This window comes from Pteropus medius, unplaced genomic scaffold (assembly GCF_902729225.1).
Source record: "Pteropus medius unplaced genomic scaffold, Ma_sr-lr_union100, whole genome shotgun sequence".
Taxonomy (NCBI): Eukaryota; Metazoa; Chordata; class Mammalia; order Chiroptera; family Pteropodidae; genus Pteropus; species Pteropus medius.
This window is the reverse complement of record NW_024344437.1, coordinates 4,682,589-4,704,358: the sequence shown is the minus strand read 5'-3', so window position 1 is coordinate 4,704,358 and position 21,770 is coordinate 4,682,589. Positions and strand designations below refer to the sequence as shown.

Sequence of the window (21,770 nt, the reverse complement as noted above, 5' to 3'; positions counted from 1 at the left end):
GCGTTTACCTATAAACCGAGTTGGATAGATCTGCTTCCAGAACGCCGGCTATACCTAGTTTCAGGAATGTAATGCGTAAATCGCTCATATTAGAAGTGCGTGCCATTAAGGGAAACATAAGTTTGTAGATAACAAAGAGCGATGTGACATTCCGAGGACTTCCCAGGACATTCGGAGAGCAGGGACTCATGAGATTGCTTTCCTCTCAGCAAGACGAAGGGGCAATGCAGCCACATCATCGCCTGTCCACAGAATGCCTCCTGTTCTTGGTAAATAGCCTGGCTTTTGTGCCAGTGGGTGGAGCCCTGAAGAGAAAGGGGTGGTCTGTCACTCCTAGGGGGAGTCTTACTTGCCTTTTCTACGGACAGGGGACAGGTATACACTCGGCACTTGAACTTGTTTTTTCTGTTTCCGTAAAATAGAGGGCCAGGTGCCAGGCTAGAAGTATTGGTGTTTGACATTCCTATTTTTTGATGATTAAGATTGAGTAAAGCAAAAGTAGCGATATTAATTACACCATGCGGCGGGTGAACCAAAAAATGTGTAGGTGGCACATTTCCATCCCTGGGATGTTTTATGACAGTTATAAATCTATAAAAGGACTGATTTGCAATGGAAACACTGACATGGCTTTTAGAAAAGGAATACAAATGACTCCACAAAGATGACAACTATATGACATATTTTCTTCTCATAAGATTTCAAGGAATCAATTAAAAAAAAAAAAACAATGACAGCAACTTTTCTTTCTTTACTTGAAGCCACCAGGGCTTGAAATTCAGAAAATAAATGGCCTGCCACTATCAGAAGTAATTAAAGATGATGACTACAACAACAAAATCCCTGTCACACTTGTCTCTTTACACGAGCAGAAACAACCAAAGTCAGCAATAGCCTGGCTTTAGCTATCCACTCTGGTCAGCACCTCACGTTTTCCTCGATTGCCTGCCAAGCCACTGTACACTCTGGCATCCAGACCTGTTCCCCGCCCCTCCCCCCACCGCCCAACCCCCTCCGACAACGCCCCAAGGCCTTCCGAGATACACAAGCCTGTGGGGAATTATTTTATAGGGGGGTAAAAATGTGCTCTGTTAAGGCCTTTGCCACGAGTATCCCACAAACTGACCAGTTTTACATTTTATACCCCAAACACTTTTTTTCTCATTCAGTAGCCTTCCTCATCTGTTCTTTGCCGTCAGCGCAGTACAGTACTGAGCACCTGCCACCCCGATCCATTACGGAGAGTCTGCAGAATCACACGAGCCTTTTCGTTCCAAAGAAGCAACCAACGGCGCTTGGCCAATAAAGCCCACACGTTGCTGTTTGACGTTCTATGACATTCTAACCTTCTTGTTAGGATTTAGGGGTGCGTGACTAATAATTGAAAAAGAAAAGTGAAAGAATCGTGACATGTGAGAAAGGGAAGGAAAGTTTAATTCCTAAAATGAAGAAGCACAGAAACTGGAGTATAAAGATATGAGGATGGGACTGAAGAACAACTTTTTTCATGACTGAATTTTCTATTAAATCCTCCTTTTGATAAAAAGAAACGAACACAAATCGTCCAGGCTTCTACATCTGTTCCTGCAAACCTCCTCATCCCCACGGAGCTCATGCTGGGAGTGGGGAGAGCTGCTAATGGCTGCCCCTGACCCCAGAGGAGGGGACGTGAATCTGACAGGGCAGCGAGGGCGTAAGGATGACATGGACCGAGAAATATTTGGGAGGAAGAATGGCCAGGACTTTCTAATGATCGCTTGAGAAGGGCGACTGGAAAGGAGACAGAGTCAGAGGTAATGTCACATTGTCAGATTGGGGCAAAGACTTGGTTTCACAGCACAATTCCCTGTAATATGGAGGTAAGAACTCAGAGGAAGCTGAAGGAAAAGAGACTGTATCAGTTTAGAAAATAATGCATTTGTGGTAGGTAAGGGTAAGGTGATCAAACTTTCAAATGTCAGGGTAAGAATGTCATACTTTGTTCCATGAAGAGGAGGGAAGAGACTGCCTCCCCATCCTCTACTGCTTAGGGTGTCGCCTTGAAAATACAGGGGTCCTCAAAAAACATCTGACTTTGGGTTTTATGAGGCAAGGTCATGAGCCTTCTGACCCTTGAAGCTATAAACGGAACCTCCAAAATGAACTCAGGAGTCCCTCAGAGGGTATACATGTGACAATCACATGCAAGAGATATGTCTTCTTGTCTCTAACACAGATAAAGAAAAAAAAGGTTTTACTTGTTTTCTTCTCTACTCTTATAAATGAATCTATGCGAAATTCTGTCCAGACATTGTAGGCACGTTCCTGCTACCTTTACATGCATGTAAATCTGCTAAACCTCATTTTTAACTTGTTTCTCTCTTCTGTATGGGTACAGAGGGGTCTCTTCTTGGTAGGATTGTTTTATTTCTCCGACGTGTAGCTGTGGAGTATGTAAATGGAGATGTCCCCAAAGCATTTGAATTTGTGGAGTTGATATTACTGGCTTGCAAAATGTCAGAAGTTATCCCTAGTGTGGAAAGAAAAGGAAAACTTGGTTAGCTTCCTGAAGACGGGAACAGGCCGCAATAAGACGCTCACAGACGACATGCCAGAGGGTTCTTAGAGGAGGAGGAAGCAAGAAGGCCATGCTCCTCTCATTCATCGGGCTTCTGTGCCCGGACACGCAATGGCGTTCATTGAATTAATAAGCGAATGTTGTCAGTCCGTCCCCTGGCCTGAAAGTGAGGCTTAGCTTAGCTGTTGCTTCGAATCTCAAGCTGTCACCTTTCCCTATTAGCCCAGACCTCCCCTCCCTCACTCCTCTGTCAGGGACATAAAGGGGGTGACCCCAGCAAGATAAGAATGCCGCCATCTGATAATCGTCTCTCTCCTCATCCACAGGTACTGATTTGGTGGGGCTTCATTCTGCCTGCACTATTCCAGCCCTGGGTGCAATTTATATTCTCCCTGTCCGCTGCATATTTTTTTCGCTTTCTCTTTAAAAAGCATTCTTAATGTTTCGTCTTGTAAAATTATTTATTTTTAACAAATTAGTTCATTAAAGATATGTGAAATGTATATATTTGTAGATAAAAATAGTAAAACAGATATCCATAGACCCAGCACTCGCTTTAAGAAGTAGAATATTCTCAAACCATAGAGGCCGAAGCTCCTCGTGTTCCCATTCCCCGCAGTACCTGCCTCCCTTTGTCAGAGAGAATTCATATCTGCAGCTGTGTGTTTAAAATCCCTCCACGTACAATATAACAAACACATGATTACATTTTATATTACTGGAAATTTATAAAATGGCGTCATCGCATGTGTGCCTTTGCTTTATACTCAACATTTCACTCGTGAGATTCATAATACTTTTACAGGCAGCTAAAATTCATTCATCTCCACTGCTGTTTACTAATCCAGTGTATCACAGATTCGCCCGTTTCCTGCCCAATTAGATTTGAGTTTCGCCCACCGTTTTTTTACCGGGAACAACGCTACGATGGTATTTCTTGCACGTGACTGTCAGTGTATATTCGCAGGGGTCATATCCATTTCGAAGCAGAATTGCTGACCATAAGCTTCTCAGACTTCGAATATGTTCCCATTTACAAGATAAGGTCACACTATTTTCCAAAGGCATTGCACAAATTTACACTTCCATTAGTAGTGTGTGAGAGCTTCCGTTGTTCTGCGTTCTCACCAGTATGACTTGAGAGACATTTCAATCTTTTTACATGTATTTATTATCTGGATTGAATAACAGTTTAAAATTCAAGAAGGTCAATTAAGTGTAGAGTGAAAAATCTTCTCATCTTTAATTTCTCTCTCCAGAGGCAGAGTGTTGTCAATTCCTACTTTATCTTTTGGGGTATGGTCTATTCATATCCAAGGAAACACGTGTGTGTTTATGTCCATCTGTATATTTGTGTGCACATGCATGTGTGTATATGTATTATGTGTGTATATATTTTTTACATAAACAGTAACATGTCATATATACTATTTTGCACCTTAGTTATTCTATCCAATGATATATTTTGGAGATTGTTTCATATTAGTATATAATGATTTTAAGTTTAAATTTCTTTTTGCTAAATTCAGACTTATAGAAAGTTGCAAGAATAGTATAAAGAATTTCCTTATAATCTTTACCGAGTTTCACTAACTATTCATATTTTGTTACATTTGCCTTATCATCTTGTTTTTCAAATATTTTTTTATCATTTTTGAGTCATTTGAGAGTAAAGGTTGCATGTATCATGCCTCTTTACCCTTTAATATCCTAAGAATAAGGCTACTGACTAATAGAACCAACATACAGTTGCCAAAGTTAGAAATGTAATATTAGTATTTTTGATCTATTCTAAAGCCAGTATTCCAATTTAACAATTTTCCCCAAAAGTACTTTATATACTTTATAGCATTCTTTTTTTTTAGGTTCCAGTCCAGAATGAAAAGTTACATTTAGCTGGTTATATGTTTTTATTCTCCTTTATTCTGGACTAATTCCTCAGCTTTGGTTTATCTTAAACGATGTTGATACTTTTAAAAAATTAGGCTAGGGATATTTTATAGAATGTCCCTTGATTTGGGTCCGTATGATAGTTCATGATTTTTGCTAGAACATGACCTAGGTGACATCGTGTTCATCTTAGGATATTACATCCAAGAGACACAGAATGTCTGTTTGCTCCTTATTGGCGATGATCATTTTGATCACTTGATTAAGGTGTTGTCCATTGATCCACTCCACAGATATTAATTTTTCTTTTATAATTAACAGCAATTTGTGGGGAGATATATATATATATTTTTTTAGGCAAGGCAACCCTTGGTTGACTTCACAGATTGCAAGGACCTTGTCAACTTACAATTCTTTATATTTTATTTTTTTATGCTTGCAGCACCTGGTCTTCCTAGGTGGTCTCCCATCCAAGTACTAACCAGGCCGACCCTGCTTAGCTTCCGAGATCAGACGGGATCGGGCTTGTTCAGGGTGGCATGGCCGTAGACTGTAGGGAGTTATTTGAGACTCTACTTTCCTGCTAGATTTAGCATCTATTAATAATTTTTGCCTCAATCTGTGTTAACTATGTTATTTACAAAATAGTGATATTTTTAAAATTCTATCATTTCTTTAACATTTATTAGTCAGTATACAGCATTAGTATACTATAAGAAAGAGTTTTTCCTTCTCTCCCTTTCATTTATTCATTCATCATTAGTACCATCTCATGGGTTCTTAACTTATTCAGTGGATTGTAATTTGCCGGTGTTGCCAAGATTGGGCTAGTGGGAATCCTTTCAATCTTTCTTTTTATTAAGAAATTCATATCTTCAGGCTTTCAATCACCACAATCAAGGGTAGAAGAGTTCTCGTAGTCTAACACATTTTTGTGTTTATTGAACCTGGTTCCTTCCCACCATCTTCAACTCCTGGCAACCATTGATGTGCTAACCATCATCACTACAGTTTTGCCTTTTTCTAGAAGTTCATATAAATAAAAGTACACAGTATGGAATCTCGGAATTAACTCAACTCACAAGGATTAGAAAGAATACATTGCTGGATTTGCTAACAATTTGTTTAGAATTTTCACATGTATATTTACAGATTGTATTTAAATTTTCTTTCTCAAACTGTCCTTGCCTAATTTGAGGATTGAAGTTACTGTCGCCCCACAAAATTATTTGGTAAGTATTAACATTTTGTAATTTCCCTAAAGGATGTATAAGATACTGGAATAATCCATTCTTTGAAAAGTGGATAGAATTTACCTATCTGGGCCTGGTGTCTTCCTTGCGAGTCGATTTTAAATTGATTTAATTTCTTCAATTATTGTAAAATTCTTGAAGCTTATATCTTTCTAAATCGGAGTTGGTAAATTATGTTATACTAAGCCACTGACTGTTTAATATAGCTTTAAGGTTTAATGACACATAGTTATTCATAATATTCTCTTTGAATTTTGTAATCTCTGCTTTATCTGTAATTACATCCTTTTTAAAACTTTTTAATAAAGCTTGTTCATACCAATTTTTTGATGAATGTTTTTCAGAGATTTATAATTTTTACTATAAGAACCAGATATTGAATGTGTTAATACTCCCTATTACATGTCTGTTTTCCAGTGGAGAGAGTAAAGATTCCTTAAAGGATTTTTTTCTCTGACAGGGAGAATTTCTTTCTGGCCCATTTTTTCACAATAATATAGTTATCTTCATGGCTTCTGGCCTAATGTGCCCATCCTACCTTCATCTTTACCACGTTGAGTGGTCCCAGGGCTTGGTTTGACCCTAAGTCATCCCAAACTGTCTTCTTGCCTCTGGACAGACAGATTCTGGGTTATAAGGTCATTCCTCACTAATTTGCTTTCAGCTCATTTTCCCCGCCGGTTGGTGTTTTACATACTGTCCTGAAAGCTAATTAATGAATTTTAAAATGAGGTTGTTATAATTTATAAGAGAAAAACTTTAAAAAATGTCTAGTCCTGCATGCAGCTAGGAGGTGAAATCCATTTAATTAAAGCCAATTTTAAACTGAAAAAAAAATTAGAAAAGAAAAAATGATTCTATATAGCAATGCCATCCAATAGAAATACAAATGAGCCACATACATTTTAAAATTTTCTGGTAGCCACATTAAAAAAAAAAGAAATAGGTGAAGTTAATTTAACAAATATTAAAATATAGTTGGCATACAATATTATACTAGTTTCAGGTGTACAATATAGTGGTTTCACATTTATATACCTTACAATGTGATCACCACACTAAGTATAGAAATCATCTGTCAGTGTGCAAAGTTATTACAATATTACTGACTATATACCCTGTGCCGTACCCTACATCTCCGTGGCTTATTTTTTTTTATAACTAGAATTTTGTACCTCTATTCTCCTTCACCTTTTTCATCCATCCCCCAACCACCCTGCCCTCTGGCAATCATCAGATTGTTTCATTTCTAAGTCTGTTTATGTTTTATTTCTTCTGTTTTTAGAGATTCCACATAGAAGTGAAATCATATGGGATCTGTCTTTCTCTGTTTAACTTATTTCAATTAGCATAATACCCTCTAGGTCCATCCATGTCATCACAAATAGCAAGATTTCTTTTTTATCGCTGAGTAATATTCCATTGTGTGTGTGTGCGTATATCACATCTTCCTTATCCATTCCTATGTTGATGGACACTTAGGTTGTTTCCATATCTGGCTATAATGTTTTTGTTTACTTTGGATAAATGCTCAGAAGTGGAATTGCCAGGTCACAGAGTAATTCTGTTTTTTAATTTTTTGAGGAATCTACATACCGTTTTCCACAGTGGATGCACCAATGTATAACCCCACCAATGGTGCACAAGGGTTCCCTTTTCTCCACATCCTCTCCAACACTCGTTATTTGTTACCTTTTTGACAACAGCCATTCTGACAGATGTGAGGTGATATCTCATTGTGGTTTTGATCTGCCTTTCCTTGATGATCAGTGACATTGATGATCCTTTCATATATCCATTGGCCATCTGTATGTCTTTTTTTGTAGAAATGGCTATTCAAATGCTTTGCCCATTTTTTATTTGGGTTGTTGGTGTTTATTTTTTTTTATTTTTGATGTTGAGTTGTATGAGTTCTTATATATTTTCGGTATTAACCCCTATTGGATATATCATTTGTGAATATCTGCTCCCATCCAGTAGGCTGTCTTTTCATTTTGTGGGTGGTTTCCTTTGTTGTGCAGAAGGTTTTTAGTTTGATGTGGTCCCATTTGTTTATTTTCAATTTTATTGCTTTTGTCTGAGGAGAAATATACCAAAAAAAGATTGCTAAGACCAATGTCAAAGTGTTTACTACCTACGTCTTCTTCTAAGCGCTTTATGGTTTCAAGTTTTACACTTAAGTCTTTAATCCATTTGAGTTTATTTTTGTATATTGTATGAGAGTGTAGTCCAGTTTTATTTTTTAGTACGTCTCTGTCCAATTTCCCAGCACCACTGATTGAAGAGACTATCATTTTTCCATTGTATATTCTTGCCTCTCTTCTTGTAGGTTAATTGGCCATATACACGAGGGTTTATTTCTAGGCTCTCTGTTGTTCTATAGATCTATGTGTCTGTGTTTGTGCCAGTACCATATTGCTTTGATTATTATAGCTTTGTAGTATGGTGTGAAATCAGGGAGCATGATCCCTCCAACTTTGTTCTTCTCTCTCAACATTGCTTTGGCTACTAGGGGTCTTTTGTGGTTCCACATAAATTTGAGGATTATTTGTTCTAGATCTGAGTAAAAAGCCATTGGTATTTTGATAGGGATTACATTGAATCTATAGTTTGCTTTGGGTAGTATGGACATTTTAATAATATTAATTCTTCCAATCTGTGAGCATGGTATGCCCTTCCATTTATTTATGTCCTCTTCACTTCAATGTCTTATAGTTTTCAGAGTAAAGAGCTTTTACCTCCTTAGTTAAATTTATTCCTGGGTATTTTATTCTTTTCGATGCACTAATAAATAGGATTGTTTTCTTAATTTCTCTTTCTGATTGTTCATAATCAGTGTATAGAAACATAACAGATTTCTTTATTTTAGGTTTGTATCCTGCAACTTTACTGAATCCGTTTCTTAGTTCTAATAGTTTTTTTGTGGGTCTTTAGGGTTTTCTATATATAGTACCATGCAGTAGTGAGAAGTTTTCTTTTTCCTTTCTTATTTGGATGCCTTTTATTTTATTCTTGTCCGACTTCTGGCCTCGAACTTCTAATACTATGTTAAATAAGTTGGCATCTATTAATGAAATAGTTTACATGTTTTTACACTATCTTCAAAATGTATATATATTTATACTTATAGCACTGTTCAATCTGGACTAACCACATTTTAATTTCTCAAAGTCAAATGAAGCTAGTGGATATCGGAATGGATTATGCAGTATATAGCATTTATAGCATTTTCCCATGTTTTTATTATATCTACCTAACTTTTCTCTATATATGTTTAATCTCTTTCAAATCTTTTCCTGGTATCATCTTTGCCTTTGCCTTTTGAAATGATTCTTATTTTCTCTATATGTAAAGAGAGATAACATTTTTCTAGAGCTTCTTTGGTTTGACTTTAATTCGTATAAGACCTTGATAGTGTCAAAATATGTTTCATTGTTCTAACAACTATGCCTTGTTAGAGGCTACTAAATGGAGGGGATGTACCACTTTTTGAGTTTAAATCTTTACAATAAAAATAAACAGTCATTTGGTATATTTAGAATTTGTATCCATTGTGTTAAAATGTGGAAACCAAAGGCTTCAGGACATTTGTGAGTATTGCATTTTAGGATCTGAATGATGATTCCATTTTTCTATGCGAATAGATTTAAGAGATATTGTCATAGTTTTTGTCACACTGAATATATTTAATCATATATTGTCACACTGAATATATTTAATCATTTATTTCACTAGATGTTAAAAAAGCAAATGACCTGACACATATACCTGTTGTGTACTAGGCTCTGTTTTAGGCACAGGGGATAGAAGTAGAAATAACTCGTTCCTGTCACTGTGGAACATCTCACAGTAGACTGTGATTGCAAGTATTGCATTCTGAACATTGCAATAAATGTAATTAGTGTTATTATCTAGCTATCCATCTAATTACGTATGGTACTCTTAGGTAGACTAGAGACATGAAATAGATGATGTATAATTTTGCATATGTAGATTGAGAAATTGAGGAAAATTTTCATAGGCTGTATTTGATCCAAGTCTTTAATGATGGTCAAAGTAATAAATGTACATTTTTTGTCAATGACTCCAGAATGTTTAATATAGAGTGGCATTCCTAATGCACCCATTTAATTATTGGTAACATTGTTAAATATTCACTTATTTGCTTCAGTTTCTTTTTTTAGGTATAGCCATGATCGTTCAGAACACAAAGTAAAACATTTCAAAATGATTCAAAGTCTTTACCTTTCCTGATAGAAAATTGATGGTTGCTTTGAGAAAACGAAACAAAAACAAAACAAAACATTTTTTTCCCCAGGAGGAAAGATATTCATTTTAATATATGATAACTGAAAATAATTAACTCAAGATTTATGAGATAACAACAACAATGTAAAATGTCTTAGTATACAAGTGTTGTTTCCTAGGGTTTTAGGAGCTTAAATTTTGCTTCTTATTTCTTGTACAGCCTTTGGTTAGTTGGTATAGAATCATCCCAATTCTTCAGAATTTACGAACAGTGTCCTCCTAGCTTTCTTTCCTTCCTTTCTTACTTCCTTGTCTTCTTTTTTTCTTTCAACTCTAACCAGATTCAGTCTCTTAGTGTGGAGATTGCAGTTCCTTAAGTGGATTGGGTGTGTCTCAATAATAACCCTTTTACCTTCTCATTAATCTTGAGTAAAGGTAAATCACAAACATTTTTTTACCAGGATGGAAGATGCGTAAGAACAGAGCAAGTTGCTCATCTTTGACCTTCAGTAATTTTTAATAGTTTAGACAGCTGTTCAGTTTTCCCATTAACACTTCAGAAACCGCCATCGATGAATGAATAGCACATTCAGTAGAAGGCGAATGTTCTAGCACAGACTATGCAAAACAATCTTTTTGTCAGGGAAAATCGAAAGCTACCTCAAAATTCAGAGTAGAGAGGACAGTCAGGAGACTATAAATAGCATCAAGGCATTTCAGGTGCTCGAATAAAGGCACAGTGGACTCGTTTCAAAGGCGTCCTAATCCTTTGATCTTACTATGGCAAAGACCAAAGTGTCACTTGTCCAGTGGGTAAGGAGATCACTGTCACAGGCCTACGCAATACAGCAGCTCTCGGTGGGAGGAAGGATAGCAGAGCAAAACACTCCTTCTGTGTTGATGATGCTCAAAGGGAAAGTCTGTGTGTCATTTCAAGTGAAGTCACACAACCTTCATAGTGGTTCTGTATTAGATTTTAAATGCTTTCTAAGTACATATTTACAATGGAAACGGTAATAATAGCATTTATTAGCATCCAGCTTTCCTAAAGTGGTCATTCGAAGGGATGACTCTATAGCCTTGACACAACTTTACTAAAAACAAAATACACAATTGCCTCATGAATCCCTTCACTAAGGACTGAACTTAGAGCAGCATGCCCCTTGGGAGCTCAGGCGGGCGTGCCTGGAGGGTGCTGCTTTCTCTCCCCTCACAGCTCCATGTGGGAAGCAGGCAGGAACTCTGCAAGGGCAGGATGAAAATCCCGGGTAGCTTCCTGGCTCCTTCAAAGTCAAGTCTCGACAGTACAGTTTTGTTAGTTTTATTAGAGCATCGTCTATTCCCTAAATGTCTCATGGGTCTCTATTCAAATATAAGTAAAGAAATATAATCCAAAGACAAACATAACTTGTGTGGTGATCACCCAGTGTTTATAAATATTCACAGTCTGGGTCTCCTCCAGGGAAAACATGAAGAGCATGGAAAGCTGACCGTCCAGTTGTCCCCCTTTATCTGCAGTTTCACCTCTGTGCTTTCAGTTAACCATGGTCAACCATGGTCCAGAAATATTAAATGGAAAATTCTAGATATTTTTGAGAAAGAGAGAGACAGGGGCATATATCTTTATTAAGGTATCTTGCTATAATTATTTTATTTTATTATTAGTTATTGTTGTTAATCTATTATTCTGCCTAATTTATGAGTTAAACTTTATCATAGATACATATGTATAGGGAAAAACAGTATATTTAGGGATCAGTTCTATCTACAGTTTCAGGCATCTAATGGGGGGCTTGGAACATATTCCCCATCAATAGGGGGGATGACTATACACACCATAATTCTCAATGGGGAGGAGGCTTTAAGTTTAGTGCAGTATTAGAGTAACACCTTCTGAAAAGTTTCATCAAGTTAAGCTCTGTGACTCCAATGGATTAATATTGCAGGAATCAAATAGATGCACCACACGAAGACTTGACCACTGTGGCTGTTCAAAGAGCTGAACATGGTTTGGGTCTTCTCATAGTTTATCTGCAAGCAGAGCTGCTATAATGTTTTCATAATATTGTTTTTAGGCTATTGAATTTATTTCCTATTTTAAGGGTGTAATTCATATTCCTGTGAGCTGATCTCATCTATGCAAATTTATGAAAATTCTATGTGAGTTGTCCCAGTCCAGTTGTTTGGACATATAAACAATTGCAGCACACTGTAATGCCCAATCCACCCTCTACACATGCATTCTCAAAGCATATTCTTGGAAGCCTTAATCCTATGAGATATTTGATGAAGGGAAAAACAAAAGTTTCTATAGTGAAATAAGTTTGGGAAAAGTTGCATATTCCTTTTTTTGGAGAATCAAGATAAAAATGGCCAAGTAAAAGATTTTGAGAGGTTTAAGTATGCTTAAGTAGTTTCAGTATGCTTACTCCATAATTTTCTCAAATTTATTTGACCAGAATTCATTTTGAGTCTTAATTTTTAATATGCCGAGATTCCTAGAAACCTTGGCAGAAGATGGCTTTACATTTTCACCTAAGTGATCGTTTTAAGATGTAGATAGGACTGTGTTACAACCATGCTTAAATGTTACACTGATTGTCCATTTCCCATAGGGTCAAGTTCAAAACTACTCAGCAGGAGTTCAAGACCCTTCCTTACGGTTCCCACTAAAGCTCATTTCCACTTGCTGACATACATCTCTCCTGCCTTCTAAGCATGCTCCACTAAGACCTCCTGTGCTGCACTCTTGGTCTAGATTCTCTTTCCCTACATATCCTGATAGAAATCCCGTGTTCAGCCTGCAGATCCAGCTCAAGCATGGCCTCCTCATGAAAGATTGCTCGACCACCACCCCTATCTCACTCGCAATCAGCGAGCTCTCTGTGCTTGTCTTCCCAGCTTCTGGAATGCCCCATGCACAAGTTTCTATCTGTATAAATGATTTGTGGTACAGTTGCTTTTTGTGCAAAACTTCACTGCATTTCAAACTTCTTGACAGCATGTGTGTTTTAGTATCTTTTAAAAGTGGGTTAAAATAACACTTCAGTAAAATTTGTTGAAAGAACAAATGAATATTTGAGGAAAATCGTCTGACATACAATTGTAATGATAATTGGAATTTCTAAAAGAGAGTTAGATTGAATTGTGCTGAATTCTCCTTGGGAAGAAAAAAGAGGTATGTAGAAACTAGTTTTAAATTTTTTTTAGGCTATTGAATTTACTTCTTGTTTTAAGGGTGTAATTCATATTCCTGTGAGCTGATCTTATCTATGCAAATTTATGAAAATTCTACGTGCGTTGTCCCAGTCCAGTTGTTCGGACATATAAACAATTGCAGCACACCGTGATAAGTTTATTGTAGCCTTTATGCTGAGCATTTGGGGAGCTCCGAAGATTGGTACATAGTTACTTGTGTGCAGTGTGGGCAGTGGGCTGGTCAGGAAAAGCAGCCAATAGGCTGTGATATTCAAGCATCACCACAGGGAGGATTAAGTTCCCCATGCTTAGAAACAAAGGCAAAAGCTGAAGAGCAATTTGGATTTTAGGAGAATGCTGGAATGCAATGTTGGGATTAAGATCGATGTTTCCATCAGCACAGAATCCCCAAGTACAGCCAAAGCCGAAGTTGAAATGTAGCAGCTGAAGCAATGTGGAGTGTCTTTGCTCAATAGCCTTGTTTATCTTCCTGCGTTAACGTGATAAATGAATTTCTAACTGCTTTTGAGATTTCGTAATTCTCAGAAGCAATGCTTTTCTATTTTACGATAATTTCAAAGGAAAAAAAGTCAAATATTCCCAAACCGTTGTAGGCAGTGCTTAGATTGTGTGGGCAAACAAATAAATCTCTTACAATTAATTATAAAAGAAAAAACAAACTGAACTTCTGTCTGTTCTCCCTCCCATATTTTTTTTTTCCTTCAGCAAACTGGACATGGTTCAGTAAGGATATCACCTTGAAGAAATGTTTCCTAAGGATGACAGTGTTTGGTAGGATGGGAGCCAAGCTCTCCTGATTGGTGAAATACGCTGCTTTTAGAGTAAAAGGTGTCGTTACTATTTTACGCCACTAGTCAGTCGCATACTCTCTGTCCCTTCCTGCACAGAGAAGGGTTAAACCAAGCCATCTGTTCAGTTGCTTTCAAGAAAAGCAAAATGCATCAATTTTCCTCTTTAACAAGAATGCACTGAGCTCCGCTACGTGTGAGGCATTCTGTCAGCGATACAGTGATGAATGAATATTGTTCTCGACATCATTGCGGAGAAGGAAAACAAATAAATAGGCTTGTGTAATACAGTGGTATGATTTTATTCTAAGAATAAGGGTAGGATGCTATGAGAGTGCACAGGGGTTTGGGGGGCCCTAATCCAGTCTTGGGAAGCACTGAAATGGGGAACATTCATCCAGGCCATCGACACACATCAAAATAGCTCGCTGACAACCTAAGTTAGATGTCCAGTCTGTGGCAGGGTCACATAGTCCTTCTCTGTGGACCTGTTCAGCTCCTTCATCTTGTTAGGATGATACCAAACTGATTCCAATGCGGGATGTTGCCTTTTACTCTGATGGCGGTGTACGGTTAAGAGTTACATCTATTAATGAAACTGGAGAGTCCGTCTTCTTTCATGTCCATGGAAATCTATATCGTAGCATCTTTTGTGAAAAACAAAGAGGAATAAGGGAACTTGGGGTGATGGATATGCTCACATTCTTGACCATGTGATGGTTTCACAGGTGTATGTATATGTCAGAACATCAAATGTACACTTTAAATATGTGCAGTTTATTGTAATTTGACTCTACCTCTAAAAACTGCAAGAAATAATGTGCTCAGTCTGCCACTGCTCAACAAATATAATAAATCACTGATATCTTCATAAACAATTTCCACTGTAATCGTTACAATAATCAGGGACGTAGCTCACTGGGTGTCCTGTCTTTCAATCCTGTCTTCTATTGCCAAATGCATCAAAGGCTGCACTAGACTGGAGTTTAGGACTCATCTAGTCAAAGAGAAAGACATTGTTCCTTGGAGCTCCTGGGGAGGAGAGCTGTTCAGGGTGCAATGGCAGCCGGTAGGATGAGAACTGCAACTAATCCCTTAGAAGACAGTTAGAACTGAGAGGCCAATGCAAAATGACTCGAAGTCTGTGTCCGCCTTTGGTCAATTTGCAGTAAAACATCAGGACCAAAGGCCAGAGATGAAAAGATTTACTGGTTGGAAATAATTGAGCTGGAGACTATAGGAAGCTGCTAGTTCAGAAGGGACTACTTTTGCTTTCTTGATCATTTATAGACATCACTGCAGCACTTGGGGTATTGATGAAGGAAATAAGCTAATGCGGGATACAGGGATGCATACGGGTACAGATTAAGAAAACCCCCTGCCCCCCCCAGCCAGTCCTTTTCAATCCTCAGAGACCAGATGACTCAAAGATGAGGGACGGGGGTGGAGGATGGGGGTGAGGGTGGGGAAGAAGTAAAGCAAGAAAGCATAAATAAGTTCACCAGGTAATAGAAACTGAAGTTCCCGTAGCTTTCCATTCTTGTCATCAACACCGTTCCTTAGGGCCCCCAACGGCTCCAGCCTCATACAGCAGGACGTTCTGATGCCACTATGGGACTGTTGTGCACACACTACCAGGCAGCATGGAAGGGAGGCTTCTCTGGCACTTCGTGCAAATGTTCCCCCTTCCCCCTTTCCCTATCGAGGGAGCAGCTGCACACCTTCTGGCTGGTATCCCCCTATTCTGTTAGAGGTGACAGCTCACCTGGCCTGCCTCAAACCGAGCTACGGCCAATCCAACCCTTCTGTTCATCCTTCTGAGTTCTTGTTATTCTGGACATATGGCTTATTTTCTTGTCTACATTCTCCATTAGGCTATATACTTGTTGAAGGGAGGGACCAAGTCTCCCTTGTACTTACCTTCTTGCACAGTATTAGGGGTGCAGTGGGTGCTCAGTAAATATTACTGGATGGATGGATGGATGGATGGATGGATGGATGGATGGATGGACAAAGGATGGATGGAAAAAATCTTTCTTAGATAGCCTTTGCTGTATTTCCAAACATATACATTGACTTTTCCATGTTTCAACAATGCGCCAGTTGACATTCCGTAACAACCAGAACCAATGCATGGAACTAAACAATTCAGTGGGTAAAAATGTTGTCTTCTTCCCATTGAGATTTTGAAATAATTTCCAGACCATATCTCAGTAGCTACAGGGATTCCAAATGAGAGGCATCAGTAGTCACTCTGCACCTTCAAAAATGCCACTTAAAAAGATGTACTGCTTCTTTCCATTGTTCCATTGGAAAGGTCCCTAAACCTCCCTTAGTCATTTTATTCAATAAAGTTGAATATCATCTAAACAAAATAAGGCTTTAAATTATGAGCTAGTTTTAAATTGTGAATGGAACACATCAAAGTTTAAGGGTCACTGGAATTCTTTCAGACATGCCTTTCTTTAAAGATGGCATTCAAGTACATTGGTTGATTTAATAAAACTAACAAAGAGTGAAAATCAACTTAAAAGTTGTACAGCAAACATCACATAAAGCGTCTTTTGGGAAATCAGCGGAGCTTGGTGGAGGACATTGCTCCATCAGAGATACTCGGCACTCACGTTTATATGTTCCTTGGGGGAAGTCGTCATGCCTGACTCTGGACTTCAGGGCTGTGCTCCAGTTCCTTCCAAACCCCTTTCTCCAACATGCCCGTGCCCCTGGGGTAAACACTCATCTCTGGTAACTCAGCTTCTCCAAGAAGCCTTTCCCTACGCTGACCCTCTTTTTACTCAACATACTTTACAATGGAAATATCTCCTCTGTTCCGCTTTTTCCTGGTCCAGATGTCAATCACAGCAGCTTTAATGTAGAGTCGACATCTCTCTACCAGACCGTAAGCCAGGCCCTTAAGTATAAGGGTCAATGTTTCTGATACTGCAACACCAGCATTTTCAACAACGCTTAGCACATCGTAGGTGCTTAGTAAGTGCATTCAGAATGATTCTGTATACAGAATTTTAATCTGCATGAGATGGGGAACTAGAGGAGGATTTTGAGCACAGGAGGGACATGGTTTAACTGAAGTTTTGATAAGATTACTCTCATTGCCATGTTTTGTACAAACTAAACAGAAAAGACAAAAGTCCTCTCTTCCCACCAGTCCCTAATATCACACTTTTTCTTTTTGAAATATTTTTAATTTTAAAAATCTTTTCATTTTGAAATAATTTTAGATTTAAAGAAAGTTGCAAGACTCGTATAGACAGTTTCTGTACATCATTCATCCAGCTTCTCCTGACATCTGCGTCTCCTATAACCGTGATACCAATGTTAAGAAATTAACGTCGGTAAAAGACTATTAACTAGACTGTAGATTTTATTTGGATTTCATCAGTTTTTTTTACTGAAAAACTTTGTCCATTTTCTTTTCCAGGATCCAATCAAGGACCCCACACTGTATTTAATTGTCTTCTCCAAACTGTGATAATTTCTCCCTTTCTTTGTGTTTCATGACTTGGGCACTTATGATTTGGGTTTGTCTGCCATTTTTCTCATGATCAGATTGTGATTATGAGTTTTGGAGAAGAATACCACAGAAGTGACGTAGCTATCTCATTATATCGTATCAAAGAGTACATGATATTGATATGACTTACTATTGGTGATTTAATCGTGATCACTTGGTTAAGGTGCTGACTGCCAGTTTTCTTTGTAGTAAAGTTACTAACTAATGTAATTCTTCTTTAATAATAGGTTTCAACAAATATTTTATTTAGTCAATGGTACTCTTCTACTGTGGGTCATATTGATAGTACTCTAGGTTCTAGGATATATATATTATATATATATACATAAATATATATAATATATAAATATAAAAAATATATATTTTATAAAAATATATATATTTTATATTTATATATTATATATATTTATGTGTATATATATATTTTGTATATATATATAAAATATATATATAAATAAAATAGCCAAAGGTTCCTGTCTCAAGTAGTTTACATTACACTGGGAGAGGTATATAATAAGTAAGATAAGCAAGCAAATATGGAGTACATAGATAGTGATACATGTTAAAAAGAAAAATAAAAAAGGAAGAATGTGGAAAGAGTTGGCATTTTAGATGAGTTTATTAGAGAAGGCCTCCCTGAGAGGTGACAGACTGATTATACGAGCAGACAATGGCCAGACCATATATAAAAATGGAACTCTGACCCACAACCTGCAGCGACCAGCCCAGGAAACCAGCCCTGATCTACCATAATAAGCCCAGGAAGCCAGCCTGCTATCTATAAGTCGGACTTACAGAAATTCAGATCGCTCTCTCTAGTAATACTCCAGGAAGCCAAACAACAGCATCCTTAATAATTGTTCAAAAATGGCCGGGCCTTAATTAACAACTGGGAGCTTCTCTAATTTTTGCGCATTGCTTCCAACACAGGAAGAACTAGAGAAAGCCAAATATGCACCCCAATCATGTAATTAACCCATCTCCGGCATTCCCATGACAACGGCCCCCAATCAGGCACACTTGAAGCCATCACTGTTTCCAATCCAAAGCTTTCCCACTCTTCTGCCTGCCTTTGAGCCTCTGCCAAAATGCAAATGATGGTGGCTCACTCCTTTGTTATGACAAGCTCTGAATAAAAAGTCTTTGTCTGTTGTCATTTGGTTTGTGTCTACTTCCACAAAAGATGATATTTGAGTAAAGACTTGGAGCAAGAAAGAGAGAGAGTCGTGACGGTAGACGAAGAAAAAGTATCTCAGGCAGAGAGAACAAGTGCAAAGGCCCTGAGGTGAGAATAGTGAGGAGGCCAGGCCAGTGGACGGGGACGGAGTGGGAGGGAGAAGACAGGAGAACCGGATCAGAAGCACGGTGGGGAGAAGGAAGCAGGAGGTGTAGGACTCTTGGAAAGAGCTTCGGATTTCCTGCATGAGCTTGTAAACCATTGAAGGATTTTGAGCACAGGAGTGACATGGGTTAACTGAAGTTTTAATAAGATTGCTCTCACTGCCATGTTTTGTACAAACTAAACACAGAGAGAGATAAAAACAAGGAGATCATCTAGGAGGCAGTACGGTCATCCCCACGAGAGATGATGGTTACTTGACCAGTGAAGCTGGTGAGAGCAGTTCATCTTATGGATAAGGTAGGAAATATCAGGAACTCAGCTTTGTACATGTTAGGATTTGGGTGTTAATTAGACAGCCAAGTAGATATGTGAAGTAAAAATTTGGACATACAAGTTCAAGAAGAAGATTTGCACTAAAGATGCAAATCTGGAAGGCATCACTACTTAAGTGATTTTCAGAACCCTGATTATAGGTCAGGTCAACAATGCAGTGAGTGCAGACAGAGAAGATCACAAGGCAAAGGACCAAGCCCTGGAGGACCCCAGCGTTCAGGGGTCAGGGTGGTGGGGTGGACCTGCAAAAGAGACAGTTCCTTCAGTAATGTGCAGGGAAGGCATTAGTTTTCTGCTGTCTAGAAAATAAATCTCTGTTTTCTTCTTCTACTTTATTCTCTATTACTATACTTCTCAAACAATCTGCAACTTGATGTGTTGGATTTTCCACACCAAGAAATTCTGACACTATAACTGTCTGGAATTGGTGCAGAACCCACAAGTTAAAAGCTCAGTCCCACAGGACCTTCACCCATTTCAGATGTCACCTGCAAGTAGTAGGTCCCCAGGTTACCTACAACTTCTCTCCGACTTGGCTTCCTATCAGAGGTGCCCACAAACCCCTTTTTGGGTTCAATAATTTGCTAGAACAGTTCACAGACCTCAGGGAAACACTTATGTTTACCAGTTTATTAAACAGTAAAGAATGTGATAAAGGATACGGAGGAAGAGCCAGATGAAGAGACACACCGGGCAAGGTCTGCAAAGGTCCCAAGTGCAGGAGCTTCCGACCCCCCGGAGCTGGGAGGCATTACTCTCCCAGCATGCGGATGTGGTTGTTCACCTGGAAGCTCTCTGAACTCTATTTTTTTGGGATTTTTATGGGGGCTCCACTATGTAGACATGATCAATTATTAATTCCATTCCCAGCCCCTTTCCCCTCTCCAGAGAATGGGAGGTGGAGCCGAAAGTTGCAAGCTTCTAATCATGGCTTGGTCTTTCTGGTGACCTGCCCCTGTTTGAGAGTTCACCGGGAGCCACCACATCAGAACGAAAGCCATGCCTATGACCCAGAAAATTCCAAAGGATTCAGGAGTTCTGAGTCCAAAACTGAGGGTGGAGACCTGACCAATACATTTTTTTTTCTATTATTTTACATCTACTTATGGAAGAAATGGTGGCTGCTTCCTTGATGTAGCACAGCCTCTATCCCCTCATGAACGATGTCTGATCATGGGCTAAGTTATTCCAGAGGAGTCAGTGAGGGTATCAGTGACATCATTTATCACAGCACAGGAAGAAGCATAATCTGTAAAGAATGGGAGGGAAAGTGTGTTTATTTTGTTAAAATGTGTCTATTAACCTCCTGCCAAAGAAAAGAAGACAAAACGTTTGTGTTTCTCCTTCGAGTGGTTTGGGTCACAGATCTGCAGCCACTGAGGGCTTCTTACTGTTTTAGTCCACGTAGACTGAAATTGCATAGTGGGGTCTTCTCGCTCCAGCGCACCCCAGACGACCAACCCACGGGCAGTCCTGGAGGATGGTTCTGGGTCAGGGCAGCTTCCGGGCTCCCCGCTCCCCTGCTGGTTCTGCTCAGGAAGCCCCAATGGCACCAGCACCTGACATCTTTTCAACTATTATGTCAGTCTCCCTAGATGTGCCAAAAATTGAGGCCAGCCAAGTTACACAAAGTGAGGGCATGCGTGGGGATGTGGGGAGAGGAAGAGTCACTTTCTAACCGCAGACCAAAAGAAAGAGAGAGGGGAAAAACAACTTGATGAAATCAAAGTGTAAAGCAGCAGAATCAGAGGAGCTGGCGGTGAAGCGTGTGGCACACTCAAAGCCCTCCAGCCGAAGGCAGAGCGGTGTCCTCAGAGGGACCCCAGGCTGCCACTCACTCGCTCTATGGCAGCGGCAAACTCTGCCACTGCCACATCTGTTGGAAGCAACAGAACCCAAACTCAGGAGCACAGTCTTCTCTCACTCAGTTCATAAGGAAGAGCTTGGGAAGAATACAGAATATCTACCAACCACACATTTGCATCAAAATCCTTTAAAAATCAGCTAGAAAAGCAAACAAAACATTTCCGCATCTGGAAGAACAAAGGGTGTAAGTCTTGTAGAGAAACAAGTTATTTGCGTGAATACACAAACCCCGTCGTAAATTCTTTGTTCAAACCTCCGTGGAGACCTATTGAGCAAATAGACAGAAGCAAAATCGGAAGTGGAATGTTTCAATTGCATCCTTTTTTAAAAGACATTTTAATTCTTTAGATATTGGGCAAAATTTCAGAAGGCTTCTGGAAGAAACAACATAGCCCTCCCTAAGGTTGTCTTCCTGGGGTCAGAAGCTGGGTGGAGTCACTGCTGTTGGCCCACCAGAGGCTGACAGCACCATCCCCACAGGCAGCGGGAGAGGCATCCATCCGCCCACTGGAACCGGTGTCATTATGAGCTTTTTCAGACTCAGGCATCACCCTCGCTTTTCAAGAGATATTTTTAAATTTACAGGCAGAGAATTCCTTGTGATTTTACACAAGTCATTATATGTATCTCTCTTAACCTCAGTTTTCTCTCCTATAAAATAGTGATAAATATGTATTTTGTAAGAGAAAAAATGAGAATGTAAGCAATCTAGCATGTGAAAGGATGAAGCAGAGTGGCTGGA

At 38.9% G+C, this 21,770-nt stretch overlaps 1 pseudogene; it reads right to left on the bottom strand.

Annotated features, from left to right (window-relative positions):
• Positions 1–4,880: 4,880 nt before the first annotated feature.
• LOC120610756 (uncharacterized) lies at positions 4,881–4,998 on the bottom strand (annotated as a pseudogene).
• Between the last annotated feature and the right edge of the window lie 16,772 nt (positions 4,999–21,770).